This window comes from Papio anubis, chromosome 18 (genome assembly GCF_008728515.1).
Source record: "Papio anubis isolate 15944 chromosome 18, Panubis1.0, whole genome shotgun sequence".
NCBI classification, from domain to species: Eukaryota; Metazoa; Chordata; class Mammalia; order Primates; family Cercopithecidae; genus Papio; species Papio anubis.
In genome coordinates, this window is record NC_044993.1 from 35,347,388 (window position 1) to 35,368,856 (window position 21,469).

At 43.9% G+C, this 21,469-nt stretch overlaps 1 long non-coding RNA gene across 1 annotated transcript; it reads left to right on the forward strand.

Moving 5' to 3' along the window:
* Positions 1-280: 280 nt before the first annotated feature.
* LOC116271284 lies at positions 281-21,187 on the forward strand. The gene is made up of 3 exons (XR_004179775.1): positions 281-1,851; positions 18,638-18,867; positions 20,482-21,187. It is a non-coding gene; the product is annotated as an uncharacterized LOC116271284 (long non-coding RNA).
* Positions 21,188-21,469: the final 282 nt, after the last annotated feature.

Below are 21,469 nucleotides of genomic sequence, written 5' to 3' on the forward strand. Positions count from 1 at the left end.
CTAGAAAGTGGCAAAGCCGAAACACAGAATGTAGTCTCAATGACACCAGAGGCTCTATGTTCAATGATTTCTCAAATCCCACTTATTAGGGAGATGTAAATAACAAATCAATCAATCAATCAATATCAATAAGAAAATATTTATGAGGCATCAAGTCTTTTTTTTTTTTTTTTTTTTTTTTTTGAGGCAGGGTCTTACTCCATCACCTGGGCTGGAGTGCAGCAGCTTAATCATGGCCCACTGCAGGCTCGACCTCTCAGGGTTAAAGTGATCCTCCCATCTCAACCTCCCCAGTAGCGGCGACTACAGGCACATACCACTATGCTCAGCTAATTTGTAGAGACGAGGTCTTATCATGTTGCCCAAGCTGGGGCACCAAGTCTTTTTAAGATCCCTAAACAAATCGGGATTTATTTAATGATTTTAAGAAGGCTCAGCCTGTTCAAATTTGTACCTTTACCATGTCAGACACTAACAATTCTTACCACTGTGCTTCTACCATTGAAACTTGGCTACTTATTGAGAAGGCCAGGTAGAACCTATGAGAGAGGAAAGGAGAAATTCTGACTTTTTCAATGGGAGAAAGAAAAAAAAAAAGGTAGATCAAGTTCACCATTTTCTCATAAGCCCCAAATGATAAAATGCAAATCTCGGAACTGGTTAAGGTCAGCTGGCAGTGAACAAAATGATCACTCTGCTGACATCACAATGATTATTCTTTTGCATAGCTAATGAGCCTACCTGGTATACAGGGCTGTTGAGAACGTGTCAATTAGCTCAGATACTACTGACTTGACAAGAAACCCTTATCATAAGCAGGATGACAAGGTATATTCAAGAAGGTGCTGAGAGAGAAGTTTTTCCATCAGCCTCATCTGAATGAGACATACTTCCCCAAAGAAATGCTTACTTTTCAGCATGTCAGCCTCCATCTCAACAGACGAAGAGGCAAAAGCTAGAGTCATAGTCAGTGGATGTGAAATTGTCTACTGTGCTAGAATCGTGTTCTCCTCTTAAGGAGTGCTGTCATTCAGTCTGTCATCGACTTTTCTCAAGAAGAATCGCCAGCCGTGGAGAAATAGGAAGATAGAGATCAGGGAAAGTTGAGATTCAGAAGCTCTAAGCAAAGGCAATGGGTAAGATCTAGTCCCTTGCCTCTAGAGCACATGTCAGGACGGCTCTGAGGCTGAGCCAGTCGCAAATGCATGGTCAAGTACCCAAAGGGTTGAAAGGCAAAAAGGAGACCAGTGGCCTCTTCAAATGGTGCTAAGGAAAATATGCACAAGAGCTCGTGCTGACTATGTCGCCTAGGCTTCAGAGACTACAAGGGAGAAAAGCAGGTTGCACACTGGGAAGAAGGTTCTGGAAGCAGCTCTTGTCCCGGGCAATAGTGTTGGCATGGGGATGCTCTCCTAGAATGATCTGGTACAATCCAGAGTATGAGTGAAACTTTGCACTGGTGACAGGGAAGGCAAGAAGGTTCTGGATGGCTCGTAGGAAAACACCCTTAAGTGAGTCCAAAAATAGATATTTTTATTTGTTTCTTATTATCGAGGGTCTTTTTGTCCAGCTATCATGATTTTGTGTGAAGGCCCTTCTTACTCTAGGGTGAAAAGCCACTGCCCCAGCCTGGACTCCTACCCGGCCTTTTGAACAATGCCTACCTTAATGCTTCCAGTTCTTGTCACCTCCAATAATCAAAAGAGAAGGCTTTGGCCAAGCCACCTTCCACCCCAGGTTGGCCATTGACTGCCATGGTCGTGAGTGTTATGGGTACCATGGGCCACCAGGACCAAGAGTGTTCAAAGTCGCTTCTGTTATCCTCTGCTTAGGTCAAGCAAAGGAACTCTTGTGAGTAATTCATAAAGTGTGTATACTCGAAGGTATTGCACAATCTCATTACCATTAATTTTTGCATATTTAACTACAGTTTTTAATTAGATGGTATTTTATTATTCATGCACATAATTTGAGTCCAAGTCAGGCTGCTCTCTTGGAAGAAAGAAAAAAAAAGTGTGGGGGTGGATTCTTCTCAATAGAAAGTTGGTGTTGCCGTTCCTTCTTCACTGGTGAGCGTGGCAGCCTCTAAGTCTATAATGGTTCTCTTTTAATTTTGCTAATAGCTATCATGTTATGTACCTTTATAAATTTGTTAAATCCAGAGTGCTGGGAGTTGTCTCTGTATGCGGTAACTGTAAATAGTTTGTTCTGTTTGGTTTGCACATACAAACTGTTTGCTCAGGCTCCTTGATGTATTATTAAAATGGGTAATGGGCCCCTGGGAAACCATCTAGTTATATGCCTTCATTTGCAGAATAAACCATGCGTTGTTTTCATCTTTACTCATGATTGTTAATGGCACTGATGATGAGATGGGTGGATTTTTTTTCTCCACTGCCTTTATCAGCACTGTTTTATTATGCAGGCAAAATGGCCAGGCTGCTGATTTTGTCTAAGGTTTTCAATTAGTCATTTGACTGAACACATCTGTGCTGGCATCCACCCAAAGCTGGACTGCAGCTATTACCGGTTTACACCTGCTGAACCATGGCCATAAACGCGGATGGGAATAAACCTAAATTGGCCTTTTAGATATGGTTGAAAAGTTGTAATGTTGCAGTGTTTTATAGCAGTGTCAAGAAGGTGTGAACTTTTCCGCCTTAAGGCCTAAGAACCTGCCATGATATTCCACTTCACTCAAATAACTCACTTATAGGTTGGTTATTAATATCTGTTTACCATTTTGCAGCCCCGATGACTTAATCGGCTGACGTTAAGTAGATAAGATTATATTTGTACTGCAGCAGGGAATGGTCGAGGTTTAATTGTGCTGGTAAACAGAGCACAGTGGCTGCCTTGGAATCTCTGCAGATGCCTCAGAATTATTCAGCAGCAATTTGGAACGTGACTCCTACATCTTTCACTGAAACGAAAATGGCTTCATGACAGGGCAGAAGCCTTGGTGCTGGAACTGGAGGTGCAGTATTACCTTAATACCCCAAACAATCTGTCATTTATCCTGGAGGAAAAAGACTGGGCAAATTTCTGCAAGATGAACTGCGATCTCCTCCATGCCAGGTGCTCGTGTTTTCCGAGAGACATTGCTCATTGCTAAACATCAAGAAATCCCCTTTGCTAGTCCTCAGGAACCTCTAAGAGGCAGTAGGCAAGGCTGCAAGTAGCCAGATCACTGAGAAAGAACTCACATTTGGATAGTGGAATTCAGGGATGTTTTTGGAAGCAGCAAGATTTCTGTTGGATCCAAGGGATTCACGGGGGACTGGAAAAAAAACATTTCTCTCCCTGTGGGAAAATCCTGAACAACATTTCAGACTCTCAGGATGACAAAAGATATTGGCGTCGCAGCCAGAATGGCGATGTTTGCCACGACAGCATCTCTGCCTCCAAGGGATTAAGCTTTTGTTAGTTTCACCATAGTCATGTGAAGATATATGACCACCATATTCACCCCTCATAAACATCAGTGCCTCCATGTTGAACCCTTAAAATCTCTTTTTTGTAGAAAGGCTTCCCATGTCCCCTTGTTTACATGCCACCACTGATTATTTTCTTACTCTAGTTTGTGAGTAAGGATCAAATCTTTGCCTGGGTTCATAACAGCCTAGTTCATTTCTCTGAACTTTATTCTCTGTCATTGTTTGCTTGTTGTTACTTTTTCAATTACTCTCTGAGATGCATCCAAGCCATAGTTCATCATCCTTATCATCATCATCACCATCACCTTATCCCATCTCACATTTATTGAGACTATTTAGCAATACTATGCAGCAAACACCATGAAACACACACCATTCTAGGAGATTTGCTTGCCCTGATACCTTTAAACTTTATAACAATAGTTATGATACCTATGAACAAGATATTAATATTGTCACTTCTAATTTGTAGATGAGGGAACTAAGGCACAAAGAGGCCTAGAAAATTGCCTATGATCACACTGTGAGCAAAAGAATGAGCCACGATTCATGGCAGGCAATGGAAGCCAGAACTTGTGTTTCTGACCAGTAGGCGACAAAGTCTCTTAGAGTTAGAGTTTCTCAAGCCATGGGTTTGTCACAGCACACTGAGATCTGGCTAGAAGTATTCCATGGATTGAAACCTTCTTTTTTAACCATCCCTCTTTATTGGTGGATATTTAGGTTGTTTCCAGTCTTTTTAATATTTTAATAAATATGCTTTTACCCATCTCTGTGGGCACACGCAGACATATTTAAACGTGATTTTGCACAATCACAGGGCACACACACACTTGAAATTTTTCTAGGTATTGCCAAATTGCCCTCCGAGATTACTGAACAAATTTATATGGCATATGGGAATAACTCTTTCCCCACTTCTTTGACAACATTCTGGTACCACCAAGTTCTTTAAGCTTTGCCAATCCAAATGCACTTTTCAAAGTTAAGATTTTCAGCTGTTTGCAAAATTAAACCCTTGAACTTGCCATTGTGAAGTTAAGCCTTTCCCTCAGCCCCACATTCTCACTCCCACCTCAGCACTCAAGAAAATAAAGATGCCCTAGGTCCTTTAAAATATAAGTCAAGAGCTGGGTGCGTTGGCTCATGCCTATAATCCCACCACTTTGGGAGGCTGAGGCTGGAGGACTGCTTGAGCCCAGGAGCTCGAGACAAACCTGAGCAGCATAGCAAGATCCTGTATCTACATATTTTTTTTTTTAAAAATTAGCTGGGTATGGTGGAACATGCCTGTGACCCCAGCTACTTGGGAAGCTGAGGCGAGATAATTGCTTGAGCCCAGGAGTTCACATTACAGTGACCTATGATTTATTGCACCACTGCACTCCAGCCTAGTTGACACAGCAAGACCCTGTCTCTTAGTTAAAAAAAACAAAAAACAAAAAAAAAACAAGCCCAAACAACGATTCTTTTCTCCTTTGGTTGTATAGATCCACTTCCAGAATAACTAGTTTTACAACAGCATTTTGCAGCCTCAAAACTGCAGCAATAGCACATTGAGTTGCGAAGCAGTATAATGGATAAGTGTGAAAGCTCTGAAGTTAGACTGTCTGAGTTCGAAAAGCAGGCTCACCTTTTTAGCTTCAAGGCCTTGGTAACTAATCCTGACTACATCTCAATGTCCTTACCTGTAAAATGGGACTACTCGTATAACATCAGTCTCATAAAGTTGCTGCAAAGACTAATGATTAAATTAAGTAGGCATAACACTTAGTGCCTGCCTTATAATAAGTGTCTTGTACATTTTGTTCACTATAAACTTTACAACAACTGGACCTATAGGTTAGTGAATATGTTTCTGCCTCTTGCGTTAGATTTTTTGCAAAAGCACCTTTTAAAGATTGTAGTGTCTGAAATAGCAGGAACCATTACAGCTGCTGAGCCCAATCTTTTTCAATAACTTGAGTGCAAGGGTCATTCCAATCCCCAGCACCTACTCAGGGTTTGATACATAGCAAGTACTCAGTAAATGATAGCCAGATAGAGGGACAAACATACGTGTCATGTATGGCTCATTGGCCTCAGCAGGCAAACTTTGCATTTGTCCAAGTGCAAATAATCAGTCCCCAGTCTCAACTCACTGGATCAGAATCACTTGGGAGGAGCTCTGGAATCTGCATTTTGAATACCTTCCCTGATCATTTTTGGCCTTGGGTGAGAGACTGTAGATAATTCCAGCTCTAGAGAAAATTATTTCTAGTACTAGGCATAGTTCCTTACACATACTATTCAATAAATACTGTTGGTTGAATAAATTAATCATCTCAGGTATTAATTATAGGATTTTCACACTCACGTGGTCCCAAGAGATGGAGGCTCATCAGACCCTCTCAGCCACAGTTCATACAGTGTGGCTCTCAGAGCCTACATTCTGATGCCACACTGCGCTCCCAAGAGGAGGAGGCAGAGGGCCCCTGTGGTGATGTCTCTTGTACTGCTTCTCCAGGGAGCCTCAGGGCACCTGCTGTCACCTTGGGACCTGCTTTCATCCTGAAAACACCTGGGACCTCCGAATTTCACAGACACCATTAAGCATGCTAGACGGAAAATAGTCTACAGTCCAAGGTCAAGCTCACCTCAGCAGCCACCCTATCACTCTACTTGGCCTCATCAGACCTCTTAAGCTTGCAGGCTATGGCCTGCCTGGGGCTCAGGATCCGGTGGCTCCTCCTGCCTTTCTGAAGTCCCATCTGTGACAGTCACTTTCTCCCTGGACTGCAGGGCTCCCGGTCCCTTGCTTGATTTTCACCATCGCCTTTAATCCTTCTCTTCCCACTGTCATGTCCCACCTGCACCCACTCCCACCTCTCTCCAGACCCAGCCCTAGCTGGGGAGTATTGAGCTCCCAAGAACTGAGTGCCAGTGTAGGTCATTGTAATAAAAGCACTCAATACATATTTGGGGATGGAAGGTAAGGTTGCTAAGCTATATTCATGTTTTAATCACAGTTTTGCTTTATATTTTCGTTTTTATTGATTTATTGATTTTTTTTAGAGACAGGGTTTTTCTCTCTGGTCTAGGCTGGAGTGCAGTGGTGCCATCATCCCTCACTGCAGCCTTGAACTCCTGGGCTCAAGCAATCCTCCCACCTCAGCCTCTTGAGTAGCTGGGATTACAGGTGTGTGCCATCATGCCCAGCTAATTTTTACATTTATCTTTATTTTTGTAGAAATAGAGGAGTCTCACTATGTTACCCAAGCTGGTCTCAAACTCCTGGCCTCAAGGAACCCTACTGCCTTAATCTTCCAAAGTGCTGGGACTACAGGTGTGAGCTACTGCGCCTGGCTGGTTTTGCTTTATAAACATTATTTCCATGGTTGGAAAAAGCAGTCATCTCTTGAAGCTGCTTTTAAAATATTGGGGATTTCCGGACTGTGTTCAAATGAATATCAAATGGCTCTTTGCCATGATAGCTGATGCTTGAAGAACCCTTTTTTGAGCTTTGTGTGCGTGTTAATTCACTGTATCTTCATGACAGCCTTGCAGGCTGATGTTAATACCATATCCATTCTACAGATGAGGAAACTAAGCCAGAGAATGATGAAATAAGTTGCTTAGGTTTAAATAGCTCATAGAGGCAGAGTCTAGATTTGAACCCGGGACATATGGCATCACGCACTACAGTTATGGAAGGCGCTGATGATTGGCTCACTCACATGCTCTTCATTCCCTTCTTTACAAGGCAAACGCACCTTAATCAGCAGGCACAGAAACAGGGATGTTCTTGCTGGAAGGGAGGTCAGACCGGTTGGACTGGCCAGGGTTGACAAATTCCCTGGCCAGTCCCCACACTGCTGGCTGGTGACGGCAGGGGACATTGTGGAGAGGTAATTTCAGGCTTCCTGCAGGCTTGATCTGTGCCTCGGCTCCTCACAAGGCCTCCAACACTGAGATGCCCCAAATTGGCTGCGCACGCCTGGGTCCAGCGAGCCTCCTTCCCTCCGTGTGGTAGTGGGAATGTACATGTACATCCCCAGCAGATGAAAGCCAGGGGTCCAACAAAGGGAAAATGAAATTTCCCTTGAGCTATTTGCCCTGGCTGACTAACCCGAACCTTCCTTCTCAGGATGAAGAACAGCTCTGATGTTCTGATGTTGAAAGCATCAAAGGCTGATCCCCTCAGCTGAGCAGTGACACACAGTCGCTCGGCAGCCAGGCCTCCGGAGCTCCCACCCCCACCATCCAAAGCCCAGACCCTCTGAATCGACCCTGCGTTATTAGTGGCCAACGTTCCACTCGCTAGACAGTGGCTACCTGGGATATTCCTTAACTTGCATTTATCCCTCTTCCTCCCCGCCTGTCTATGAAGCCACCCTCTTACCCCTACACCTCTGACAGGGACACAGACTTGTCCTTTCCTAAGCCCCTGTCTGTGCCAGCTGCAAAGTTCAAAGCCTGTGGAAGGAGAGTCTCGAGAAATACACATCACATCCGTTTCCAGAAGGCTGGAAAACATGATTTCCAGAAAATATTTTTTTCAGTAGCTTTATCTTTTTTTTTTTTATTGCAAAAGTGATCTGTGTTCACTGTTGACATTTCAATAACTCAGAAGAATATAAAGGCAAAAGTAGAGATTGCTACAGAACCACTCATGGAGAGATTCTCTCAGTTAATATTCTGCTGGTGAACGTATGCCTAGATATCCAAGTAGCTTAACACTCTACCTCACTTGGACCCCACTCTGAATGTGGCCCTGTCACCTGCTCTCCCCTCTCGAGGGGGATCATGGCCACCTTTCCCACTTAGAGACTTCTTAAAGCATCTCTCTGAATTAAACATAAATTCTGAACCTCTTCCAAATGCTTCCCTTAAAACACAAGAGCTACACACGGGTGACAGTACAGTGTTTGATTCAAACTCTGCTTTTAAGCTAAATTGAACACTAAAAAGATGGCTGGGAACCAACTTCGGACAACCACAAGCAGCTTTGGGAGATAAGAACCTCTCTTTGCGATTTGGATAAAGCAAAAGCATGATCTCTCTGCCTCCTTTGTTTTTAGAAATTAATAGAGCTTTTCCAACAGACTGCCCCCCGCCACTAATAGTGAACAGTCAAATCACGGCTTTTATTCCCAGCTCACTACGTCAAGTAAATAGAAGCTTACAGGATAGACCAGGGAACGATAAGCAATTCTCACTGCAGCGAATTCTTAATATATAAATTCATCTAGCAGCAGTTTAGTATCTACTGGCAAAACCAGAAACAATGGGGAACAGGCAGGCCTGGCTCTGACGAGGTCAACCATCAAGGTTATCTATATTCAATTACTGGTATCTACAAACTTGCATAGCTGTCAGCTGGTCAGGGCCCAAATGAAAACTCACCATGCACTCAGAAAGCAAATATAGTTTCCGAGGAGAGCCTCAAATTAGCTCTGTGAATGACTTGGCTTCAAATGCACACACAAGCCATCAGCCTTTGGGGACATTTCTGCCGGCAGTGCCTCAATGTCTAAATTTGGGCATCATCTTATAAATCTCTGTTCCTGAAGTAGGAAAGGACTGGAATTGCTCCTTAACCCTTGGCGACGATAAATTATATCACTTAACAATAGATAAACTTAAGACACTTTTCCTGTACTGCGGACCTATTGTGAGGTAACTGCTAATCTCTGGCATCTCTTCTCTCTGGTCGGCACCACTAAAGACCTGTCGGTGGTGAAGAGACACAATAATTTGTTTTCTAACTCCTCCTCCGGAACCATATATCATGTGTGGAAACAAAGCTTCCCAACGACAGATATGTATCTGTTTCCTTTATCTGAGTCGCCCTTCCCATCAGGGGCCACTCAGAGAGGACAAGTTTTCAGTGTGACACTTCCCTGCCCCAGAAAGGGGGAACATTTCCTTCCTAGGCCCCGCTGGAAGTGGGGTAAAGGTTTGGGTCTCCAGGAAGAGAGCTGGCAGGCCTGCCAGAAAGGAGGGCCTTCTGTTCATTGCCACATCCTCCAACGGCTTAAATCACACCCCCATTCTTCCTGGCAGGTGCCTTTCAACCCAGGACCTTTTGGGGGGCCCAATTGAGATTTACTGACTGCATAAGTCAGGGTTAATCAATGCCGAGGTAATTTCTAGATTAGCTTGGGGAGGCAATAAATTGTGGGCCTGTTAAGAGTTAGATGTCTTTGATTTTCTCCTTGGGCCAGAAGTAGCTGAATTGTTACTCTCTCCTCATCCATTCCTTGCTTCCTCCAGCATCTGTCACCTCCATGATCTTGATAATAATCCCCTTTCCAGAACCCCCTTCCAATTCTGTCTCTTGAGGTATGCCAGCCATGGGCTCACACAGTCTCTTTGAGCCATGAAATGAAGGACTGTACATTCATCAGTTCAATCTGTTTAGATTAGTTAGACCAGACTTCAGGACAGAGCTAAAACCAAGAGGATCTTCATAAGAAACTGTTTGACATGAGTTTATATGCGGAGGGAAAGGCACATGGAGCAAGGTCAGTCCTGACTTTCAACCAGGCCAGGACATGCTCCCACCTCCAATCCAGGTCCACCCAGACAGAGCCGCCATATGTACAGGTGTGCAGGTTGTGCACTGTGCACGAGGCCATATTTAAGGGATGCCATTCACATCATAGCTTTTGTAGATTTCCATATTTATTATGACAACTTTCTGGACAATGACAATAATGTGTTTTAATAAAATCAGCTGGACACGGTGGCTCACACCCGTAATCCCAGCACTTTGGGAGGCCGAGGCAGGTGGATCTCTTGAGGTCAGGAGTTTGAGACCAGCCTGGCCAACATGGTAAAAACTGCTTTTACTAAAAGTTCAAAAAATTAGCCAGGCATGGTGGAATGCACCTGTAGTCCCAGCTAGTTGGGAGGCTGAGGCAGGAGGATCGCTTGAACCCAGAAGGCAGAGGTTGCAGTGAGCTGAGATAGTGCCACTGTACTCCAAACTGGGTGACAGAACAAGACTCAGTCTCAAAAAAAAAAATCAGTATAGACACTTTTCTGACAGATGGAAGTAAAATATCTTGAGACTGGGAACGTTTTCTAATCAACACAAAGGCACCATGGAGGCTAGGGCAGTCCTGCACCAAGGAGCTCGCTTCTTATCCCCAAAGCCACGTGGTCACTTTTAGTAGATCCCTTCCTACATGTCGGGGAGAAATGTTATTGTAATGAGATGATCTGTTCATAAGTTTGTCTCCTCCTTTCGGATCTCCTTGTCCATCTTTGTATTCCCAGCACAGAGCCTGGCTCGTGAAAGTGCCTGATCCATGTTTGTTGAATGAATGAATGAATGAATTAATTAATTAAATTCTATATCCTTCAACCCCTACTATAGTGCCTACCACATAGCAGGTTTAAAGTGAATGTCCTGATGAATCAAACGAATTCAACCTATGGAGTGGAAACCTCTCTATTCATCAAATAGAACACACAGACTCTTAATATGTGGGAGCATGGGCTGGGCAAGGTGGCTCACGCCTATAATGCCAGCACTTTGAGAGGCCGAGGAGGGCAGGGGTCAGTAGTTTGCGACTAGCTTGGCCAACATGGTGAAACCCCATTTCTACTAAAAATACAAAAAACATTAGCTGGGTGTAGTGGTGACTGCCACCATGCCAGCTAATTTTGTTCGTTTGCTTTTTTTTTTTTTTTTTGTATTTTTAGTAGAGACAGGATTTCACCATGTTGGCCACGTGGGTCCCCTGAAGCAGGAGGATCACTTGAACCCGGGAGGCAGAGGTTGCAGTGGGCAGAGATTGGGCCACTGCACTCCAGCCTGGGTGACAGAGTGAGACTCCATCTCAAAAAAGAGAAAAAAAAAATGTGGGAGCATGAAAGTTTTTCTCATACAACCTGATGCTAAGAGCTTGTCCAAAAAACATGTTTCGCTCCAGGCCTCAGGGGACAGTAGGGAAGGAGGAAATGGCTGAGGCCAAGGTGAGGAGGAGACGCCTTTTGGCACACATGGTGGTGATAGACTACGGGAAGACATTTCCTGTTCTTGTCTTAGGATTCTGGCATGTTTTCTTAAAGTGTTGGAAGTGCTAAGAGAGCTTAAATGACATACTTCACAAGTGGCAGACTCAGCCTCCCAGCTAGAACCCCATGTTGGGGGTTCTCTGACAACCAGCGAGAGATTCCCAGCAAGGACAAACAATTCTGATACCTCCTACTCCTCCTGTCTGGGAAGTCCCAAGTCCTGTGACCACCTGGCACTTTCTTTCCCTTTGAATTTCCTTGGAAACCCCCAGAGCATACCACCGCATTTCTGCTGAGATTGGGAATATGTGTGATTGTGGCAAAGAAGTCAGACCTGGAATCTGAATAACGGGATGACGACAAGCCCTAATTACTGTAGCATTAGTTCTTTACCTGGTGATTGCTAAACTAATGATGGTTCATTGGCAAAATTAATCCATAGGAGAATGGAAAAATGTAAAGAAGAAAATTGCTTGTAATCCCGCCTTGCCCCTACCAGAGATTAACATGCTATTGAACTGGTCTGTGTCTCCCAAGACTGTTATATGGTATCTGTCTATAGACGCCTCTGTTCACTGATGCATTTCCCATCAAAACAGGAAAAAAAAAAAAGTCCCTACAATATTGCGTTTTTGTAACTTCATTTTACATTAATAACATATTGCAAACAATTTTCTTATCAATAAATATATTTTTAGCTTACCTTTTAAAACACTCGGAAGTATGTGGTTATATGGATGAACAGAAATGCATTTAACCAATTCCTGATTTGATGGGCTTTTACATTATTTCCCTTTTTTGTGGTTATTATACACAATGCTGTGCTAAAATTCTTTCTATGCATGTCTTTGAGCATTTGTCATTTGTGGAATTAACTTTGAATAGGAAAAAAATAAAATCTGCCTTCAGGCCCAATATATGTAAAAGCCTCATTTATATACACACATAAACACACACACACACACACGACTATTTAATCAAAGCACATGTATTAAGCCCCCTACCGGGTACTAGGCACTGTGGTGAGGGTATGCTGGTAGGGTAGACATGAATCTTGCCCCCAAGAACTCATCATCTAGTTGGGATAATGGTATTTCTGATGAATGAAAGATTTTTACAAACAATTTAGCCACAGGACTAAAGAATCTAGAGAAAATAAAGGGAGGGAAGATGGAAGAGAATAAGGGACGGTCAAAGCCCATAACCTCCCTTGAGATAGAAAAGGGGCATCTTAAAAAAGCTAAGAATTCATAATATTTCATCAAAGACACAGTACAATGCCTTTTATATACTGAATGTCTGCTGTGTGCTACTTTACAGGTTTAACTCATTTAAAACTCACCACCACCATCTGAGTCAGGTAGCAATTAACCAATGAGGAGGACTCTGGGACAGTGCAGTAGCTCAAACCCATGACTGTCAAGCCCCAAAGCCTACTTCTTCCTCACTGGTTGCAGGGTGGTGGTGGTGGTGGTGTGACTGCCATTGGTATTAGTGGTGATGATGTTGGTGATAATGGTGGTGGCAATGGTGGTGGTTGTGGATGTGGCAATACTGGTGGCGCTAGTGGAAGCAGTGGTATAGTATTGGTAATAGTGATGGTGGAGGTGGTGGTTAATGATATCTGTGTTGATGTTGGCATCATCGGTAAGGTTGGTGGCAGTGACAGCCATGGTGATGGTAGTGGCAATGGTGGTATTATAGCAGTGGTGGTGGTGGTGACATGATTCCCGATGGTGGTAGCGGTCGTGTTAATGCTGCTGGAGCTGCAGGTGTTGGTAATGGTGGTCACAGTGGTAGTGGTGATGGTGGTGGTGGCAATAATGAGAGTATGGAGGAGAGTGGGGGTAACGAGTGAATAAAATGCAAGGTTTAGCCCTACCAGAGCCCTACCCAGGAAATTGCTGGGAAACACAAGCGTTTGGACCATGGAAGCCACTGGGACCCTTCCAGCATAAGCTGCAATTCTAAATAATGACTAGGACCAGGGCAAAGCCAGAGGAAAGCCCGAGAAAATCACACTGGCTCTAGGGCTCTTGCCGACAACATCTTTGTTGATTGCTCTCTCTGCACTCTAAAGAAGAGCCACCTCACCTTCTGCCCCACCCAATAAAACGGCTCGGTAAATATAATTACTTGCACCATCTAATCAATAGCGGATTGCTCCTGGCCCCTGCTTGTTCAATATCAGTGTCTGGGATCACAGAATCTTGATACTCCCCTCAAGATGTCAATTTCTGCTTAATGTTAGATAAACCACATCTATCAACCCCATCGTTAATGAGATTTTATTGTATCATTAATAATACACATCTTAAAAATATGTTTTCGACTAATATAACATGAAATATGAGGTTGAAAATATTCTACACTTCCCAGTCATATAACTCCCAATTGCCAGTTGAACAACTCAAATCAGTGTTGTATTAAGCAATCTCAGAAAGTGATTATGGAATTTGAGAGACAACCAATGGGTAGGCAAAGAGAAACTCTTTTTCCATTGATTTTTCTGAAAGAGAGAGAATTTAAAAAGCAGTCTCCATCCATATTAAGAGGCCAGTTAGCAGAACTTAACTTGTAGCACATATTGCCCCCAGAATAGGTTTCTGCTTTGCCCTGAGTTTGGGTCACAAGTTGCAAAGGAGCACAGAGCTCTGAGGTCTTTTCCACTCTCCAACATATGAAAACCAGAGCTCGGAAACACCGTGCTCATTAGAAACACATTGCCAATACCATGTGGCCAGGACGCCTGCTGCTGGGGTTCATCTGTGCACACAATAAACACTGGGTAAGCAGCCCGAGCTGAGAGGAGCTTTCTCCACGTCAAATCCCAGGACAGAAAACCCCAGGGATGTCAAACTGCATCACAAAACAAAAACAGCTGCAAGGAAACTCAGGCGACAAAGAGAGGTGCATTCAAGTAATTAACAGGCCCAAATGTTCTTGATGTGGAACATCGCATTTTAAAAAACTGCCCCACTGTTCTCTTCGTCCTATAAAGAAGTTGGCTCTATCGCCTTCATTTTTTTGTTAGAGATACTCCTTCATTTTGGAGCAAGCCAATAATTAGTTCCCTCTCTCAGAGTTTGTGGCACTTAAACGAACAGGAGAATCTGCGTGAGCAAGACGTTGGCTGTAAATATTTTGTTAGTAATTCATCCTAACCTTCTACTACATAGTCCTTCAATTTTTTCTTTAGTAACATAATAAACAGCAAGTTTCTTCAGCAGAGGAAAGCTGTAATTTGGGATGCCACCCTTACAGAAAGAGAAGGAGCATTTCTTCTGAGCTGGCATGAAGGTGTTCAGGTTCTCACTGGTGGATCACTTGTACCCTGACTGGCCGTGCCTGTGTGTTCTGATGCTTGGGGCTGGGTGTTCAGTCCCTTGAGTGCTTGTATGCAGGTAAGGGTCTAGGGGAGTGTACACACACGCTTATATACACTGAAGACTCCTGGATCCTTAAGTTAAACCTGCTTCACTTTATACACAGTTGTGTGACATGGTTTGGCTCTGTGCCCCCACCCAAATCTCATCTTGAATTGCAATCCCCATGTGTCAAGAAGGGGACCTGCGAGGAGGTGATTGGATCATGAGGGTGATTTCCCCCATGCTGTTCTCCTGAGAGTGAGTAAGTTCTGACGAGATCTGATGGTTTTATAGGTTGTGGTTTCCTCTCTCTCATTCTCTCCTGTTGCCATGTAAGACATGCCTGCTTCCCCTTCTGCCATGATTGTAAGTTTCCTGAGGACTTCCCAGCCAAGCGGAACTGTGAGTCAATTGAACCTCCTTTCTTTATAAACTACTCAGTCTCGGGTATTTATTTATAGCAATATGAGAACAGACTAATACATGTGGATGGACACATGGCTTTCCATCTCAAGGACTGTGACACTGGGGGTGGCACATGACTGTGTCTTCCATCATTCCTCTATTCAGTCTCAGATAGAAACAATGGTTAGTTCTATCCAGAAGCATCAAAGAAGTCAACAAGCTGCTCAGTTTCACCAAACAGGCCTCTCTTTATGTGGGCAAAGCCTGGATCTACCACTTTCTCATTTTCTCTCTCTCTTTCATCCACCCTCCCTCTGAATCCCCTCTCTTTCTCTCAAAAACAAAATTAATGAAAAAAATGCTTTATCCTTACCTCCTAATTGGTTTTCTCTCAAATTTCATAATCACTACCTGAGATTGCTTAATATAACATTGATTTGGGTCTAAAGGCTCATCTAAGTTTGAATTGCTGTGATTCGAGAACTTTCTTTTCTTTCTTTCCTTTTTTTCTGACATGTAAGTACTCCATTTTTAAAATTCGCATAGCAAAGGGTGGAGCCACCCTCTACCTCCTTCTCCTGAATGTGTGTGGCTTTCTTGATTATTTTTCAAAATATTTTTCTACAACATCATCAGACCCTAGAAATAACATTGGTAGCTTTATAGATACAGCTTCAAACAAGGGCCCTCCTTCCAAAGCCATGGCAGAAGGTGAACAGCTTGTGTAAGCTGCTGCCTGAGTGAAACAAAGGGAAGATGCAAGGTATGTATTTATATTTACATGAAGGAACTGTTCAGGGTATGTGATAATCAGGCAGGGAACTGGAGTGAGGCTTCTCACTTAATACTTTATATTGTTGAATTATTGAGCTATGTAAATAGTTATCATTTTGAAAACTTAAAAGACAGTAAGTTTAGAAACAAAAACAAGAAACCATTGACTTGGGCTGTTCAACTGGCCTTTGGGAGTGGTATCATGGTGATGTACAGAATATTTTCCAACAAAAACTGGCAAAATTTTTTTTAAATGGGTCAGTATATTTGGCATGGTCTGCTGAACTCATCAGTTAGCTCGGTCACTCTTCTGCTTTACAGTGACAGTTGACTTGGAGCTCTACACACACAGCCTGAGAGAAACCCTAATGTAGGGTCACCTAGGACAATGTGTTTCTAAATATGGAAGCCAGTGGGTTGGGGAAGGGTGTGAGCTAAGGAACTCATAGTAGAAATAGCATGCAGGAATGAAAATTTGGGAAACTGAGTCAAGGCACTTAGGAGACATTTTCAAGTGGTGTCCATTTTCTTGTTACCCTCAAGTATGATAAACTATTTCAAGAAGCTGGTTTTAATAATGAATACTCTCTTCCCACAAAAAGTCAAAGGTGATCGTTTCCACCCTGCAGGGCAGCGTAGGCCATTGTCACAGGTCTCCAGGAGGGGTGCTTGCCAAGGGCATAATGTAGCTGAAATTAAGGATCTATCTGAACTCCAGCTGCAGACCAAGCAGCCATTAAAGAAAGGCAGCTGTTCCCTCTGCTCTTTCGTTTTCTTTGTTTTTGTCCACTCTCATCCAAAACACCATCCTCTATTCTGTTTTTCTTCATGAATCCCACGTGGACAAGAGAACAGATTGCTGAAGGCACACAACAAGTGTGCTTTCTTGCTTTCCTTCGTTCCTTTGTTCCTTCATTCCTTCATTCCTTCTTTCCTTCGTTCCTTCATTCCTTCTTTCCTTCTTTCTTTCCTTCCTTCCTTCCTTTCTTCTGTCTTAAAGCAAAATTTCAAAAACACGTCTTGGTTTGTTCAGAGGCAGCAAAATGATTGATCCACTTTATTTTGATCACTGCTGCACACACCTGTGTGAGGAAGGAAGAGGTAGGGAAAGTAAAAAACAAAACAGTGGACTCATCAGCCAGAGCCGGTGTTTATGTGTAAGTGACACAAAGACTAAGCTGAGTAACTCAATAGTAAAATCGGTCTGTTTCAGGGCTGCTGCCATTAAGAAAATAACACTAATACAAGACACATGTGGGTGATGGTCAGGACATGTCCCCAGAGCTCGTGGGTAGCCCAAGCTGGGGATCAAGGCTGAGAGCTCACCCCTAGCTCACAACCTTTGCTGTGATCCCAGGTCAGAACCTGGTAATGTAATTTTCTGCCAAAGTGGGGGAATCCATGTGTTCCCAATGACCCATCAGGAGGTTTTGTTTTGATCTATTAGATCGTGGAATCCTTGACCTTTAAAGTTTGAGATCTTTGGGTTTTGCCTGGCCCTTTTTCAGAGGAGTAGTAGCCCAGAGAAGTTAAGTGACTTACCCAAGGTCACACAGCAGCATCAAGACCAGCACTTTGATATTAACAGCTATGTTCAGTTAGTGTTGCCGAAGAAATAAGGTGAACCACACACCACTTCTACTTATGCACCATGCTAGGTTTGGGTACCAGTCTAATTCTGAGAAATTGTTATGAGAATGTATTCTCAAACATCACAGCATTACATGAATGAACCAAAAACTCATAAAAACAATGACAAATATTATTTGGGATTCCTCAACTTGTGATGGCTGCTTCCTTTTTGACGCCGTTTCTCTTTTTATTTTGCTCATGTTTTGAGTCTCAGCTTGAAGGTCACCAGTCAGGAGACCCTCTCTACTGACCTAGTCCAAAGTCACCTTGTCCCCACCATGTCCTAGTCACATCCTGTCGCCTTCCTTGTTTCCTTTCCAGTCTGAAATGATGGTGGTTGTTCATCTGTTTACTTATTCATTGTCTTTTTCACTTTCTGAAATGTGAGATCTGTGAGGACAGGGATCCTTGGCCTTGACCATTTTGTTGAATTCCCAGTGCCAGGCACATAGTAGGCACACAGTGTATATATAGGTATACAGATATACACAGATGAATATAGATAGATAGATAGATAGATAGATAGATAGATAGATAGATATGTATGTATATTGCATGTATGAATGAATTCCACTGTGGATTCAACTTTTCCTTCCCTAAAACCTCCATGCTTTGTCTTTTACACACCTTATGGCACTAGCATTCTGCCTTACACGCTCACCCCATCCCACCCCATCTAGCCCCTTCTAAACTAAAAGGCCTTTGAAGGCATCTGTGTTTGCACCTGCAGCAGTGCTTAGAATCATGCCCTGCCTGGTTCTAAAATTCAGTTGAGGCAGGAACATAGATACATAGATCAGGAGGTTTTGGAGCTTGTCCGTAAGATACAAGTCAACTCACCCTTTCTAAACCACTGGGCTAAAGGAAGGCACGCATTTAAACACAGAGTTTCCATCACAACTAATTAATGTTTTGGTCTCTCCCTTTCTTCTGGACTTGAAGCTGGGCACAGCCAAAATATGGTGTTAAACAAAGATATCTTGGACCAAATTCTTGTTTGTGTCTCCTCAACAGCTACTTCCAGCTGGCTTTGTTTAAGTGATCATGGGATAAAATTTCATCACAATCACCAGTGAACGTGACGAAAGACTGCTTCATCTATCAACTCCAGGGCTGGTGTTCAGAAGTCCCTCAGCCCAAAATGGGGCATAAGACATTGAGGGAGGGAGCCATCACCCCAGTGGAGAGCCCCACCCTCAGGCAGCCAGGTTACCACGTGGGACCAAGACTGCCCAAGTAGAGGGGTGAGCAGTGTCGTTGAAATCAGATAGATCTGAGTTCTAATCACAGCTCTCTTATGGACGGGTTGGTTGACTTCAGGCCACTGGATATCGGTTTTCTCATCTGGAAAATGGGTATAATACATATCTTACATCTTACATGGCTGATCAGAAAAATGAATGTTTGTAGAATGCCTGGAACAGAGTAACCACTTAACAAAGGTAGTTCTTACTGCTCTTACTAGTGCTGTTTACTTACTACTGTTCTCCTGTGTTTAAAATCCAAACCCATTTCTGTGCCTTCAGCCCCCAAGCAGCAGAGATCTGTCCCACCTTAGGGCCTTAGTACTCACTGTTATTTCCACTTGGGATGCTGGTCCCACTTCCCCTGCCTCCCACTATGGCGTGGCTGGTTCTTATTTCATGATTGGGATGTCAGCTCAAATGTCATTTCCCAAAGATGCCTGCTCTGATGGCCTCGTCCAAAGGAGCCGCACTCTAAGCCCTTTCCACCAGGTTATTCCGCTCTTCATCCTTCATGACTCCTCAGCCTCTGACACTATCCCATTTGCTTATTTGACATTGATGCTTTTTCCCTTGTGCACCTGCAGCCTATGAGCTTCCTAAGAGCCAGGACCTTCCTTGCTTTTCTCATTGCTGTATCTCTAGCACCTGCCACACAGCAAGTGCACCACAAAGACGTGTTGAATGCAGGTGTAGGTAACAAACACACCTACAGGAAAACAACTCCCCAAAACGACTGATAAGAACCGAGAACAGGACCAGCTACATAATTGGCAGAGCCCAGTGCAAAATGAAAATGCAAGGCCCCTTCTTCAAAAGTATTCTAAATTTCAAGATGATGACAGCAAAGCATTAGACCAAGAGCAGGACCCTTCCATGCAACCACACAGGTCTCCTTCCCATGAAGCCAGCCCCACCCAGAATGCCATGGTAGATAGCTAGAGGAGTTATTTTGAGGTGGGCAGGGCCTGGGAATCACGCCATGGAGCCAGCCTCAGCAGACACTGTTCAGGCTGCACTTTCTCCTGCACCTCTTCCTCCTCTTACCCCACCTTCTAGACACTCCAGAAAACTGGTTCCAAGTGGGTCCCATTCCTGCTCCCAAACCCGTCTGTGTGACTCTTCCCAACTCCAGGACCCCTTTCAGGGTATTAATTCTGAGTATAGTCACATTATGAAGAGCTTTCAGAAGGGTAATGAGAGAGAAAGCCTTCACACCACAGAGGACAACAGCTTTGAAACCACTGGGATGGCAGAGGAGAAGGGGAGCCCAGGAACAGGGCGGCCACAGACAGATGTATATGTCACACACTGCAAAAGGCCCTTCTGAGGGATGAGCAAGGACTAAAATCCAGCCTGTGCTGCAGTTACCAAGCAGTGTACCTATTACAGGGAGGCACCTGCCAAGGGAAAGGACACCACTATTCGCTTGAGAAGCTATGTGTCTGCCTGGAGTGGGGCATCATTTTCTAATTTGCACAAAAGCATGGTATAGTTTAGACAAAGGACGCTTTCCAAGCAGCTGAGAGAACTTAAGAGTGTAACCAAAAGCAAAAAAAGAAAGGAAGAAAACAATGCAATAAAAACAAACACTCTTCCATTTCTTCTAATTAGACTGGTCTGCTCACTGCCCAGAGGCAAGTGGAGACACAAACATGAAGATCGTCGGCAAAATCCACATACGGTGGCTATCAGTACATGACGTGCAACTGGAAATGGAGTGGCTCATTTCCCCCTGCTGGCCCCCAGGACACGGTACATATTCCTTCAAACTTTGGCAGAGGGCCCAGTGGTGGCAATTTTCTGGGATCTAGTTGGAGGTGGAGTTGGGAGCCAGAAAGAGTGAAAGAACACTGGTACAGATTGAGATCGGAATAGGGCTTTCTGGGCAGCTTGTAGTGTGGGAGCTGATACCCAGGTTTCACTGGCGCTTGCTTTTGTATGGCTTTGAAGGATTCTTTGAGCCCTGGTGCACTCGCTGGGAGGGATCCGTCCTCTCCTCTTGGCTGGGAACCTCCCAGGACCACTAGCAAAGAGAAGGAAGTCCTCTCTCTGTTCCCCTTGGACGTCTGGCATGGCGACTCTGTGGACAATGGTAGCTGGTGCCCAATGGCAACTTCCCAGGAACTGGCCTCTAACAGAGGCCCCAGGGACTCTTATCCAATGCCCTTGGTAAAGCATTACATCCTCTCCACCAGGAGAGGGTCAAAATGGAGATGTGATGCCTGGATCCCTCTTCAAGAAAGAACTGGCCACCTCTATTAGTCCATTTTTATACTGCTATGAAGAAATACCCAAGGCTAGGTAATTTGTGGAGAAAAAGAGGTTTAACGGACTCACAGTTCCACATGGCTGGGGAGGCCTCATAATCATGCCAGAAGACGAGGGAGAAGCAAAGGCACATCTTACATAGTGGCAGGCGAGAGAGCATGTGCAAAGGAGCTGTCCTTTATAAAACCATCAGATCTTGTGAGACTTATTCACCATCATAAAAACAGCACTGGAAAAGCCTGTCCTCATGATTCAATGAAGTCCCACCAGGTTCCTCCCACGACACGTAGGGATTATAGGAGTTACAATTCAAGATGAGATCTGGGTGGGC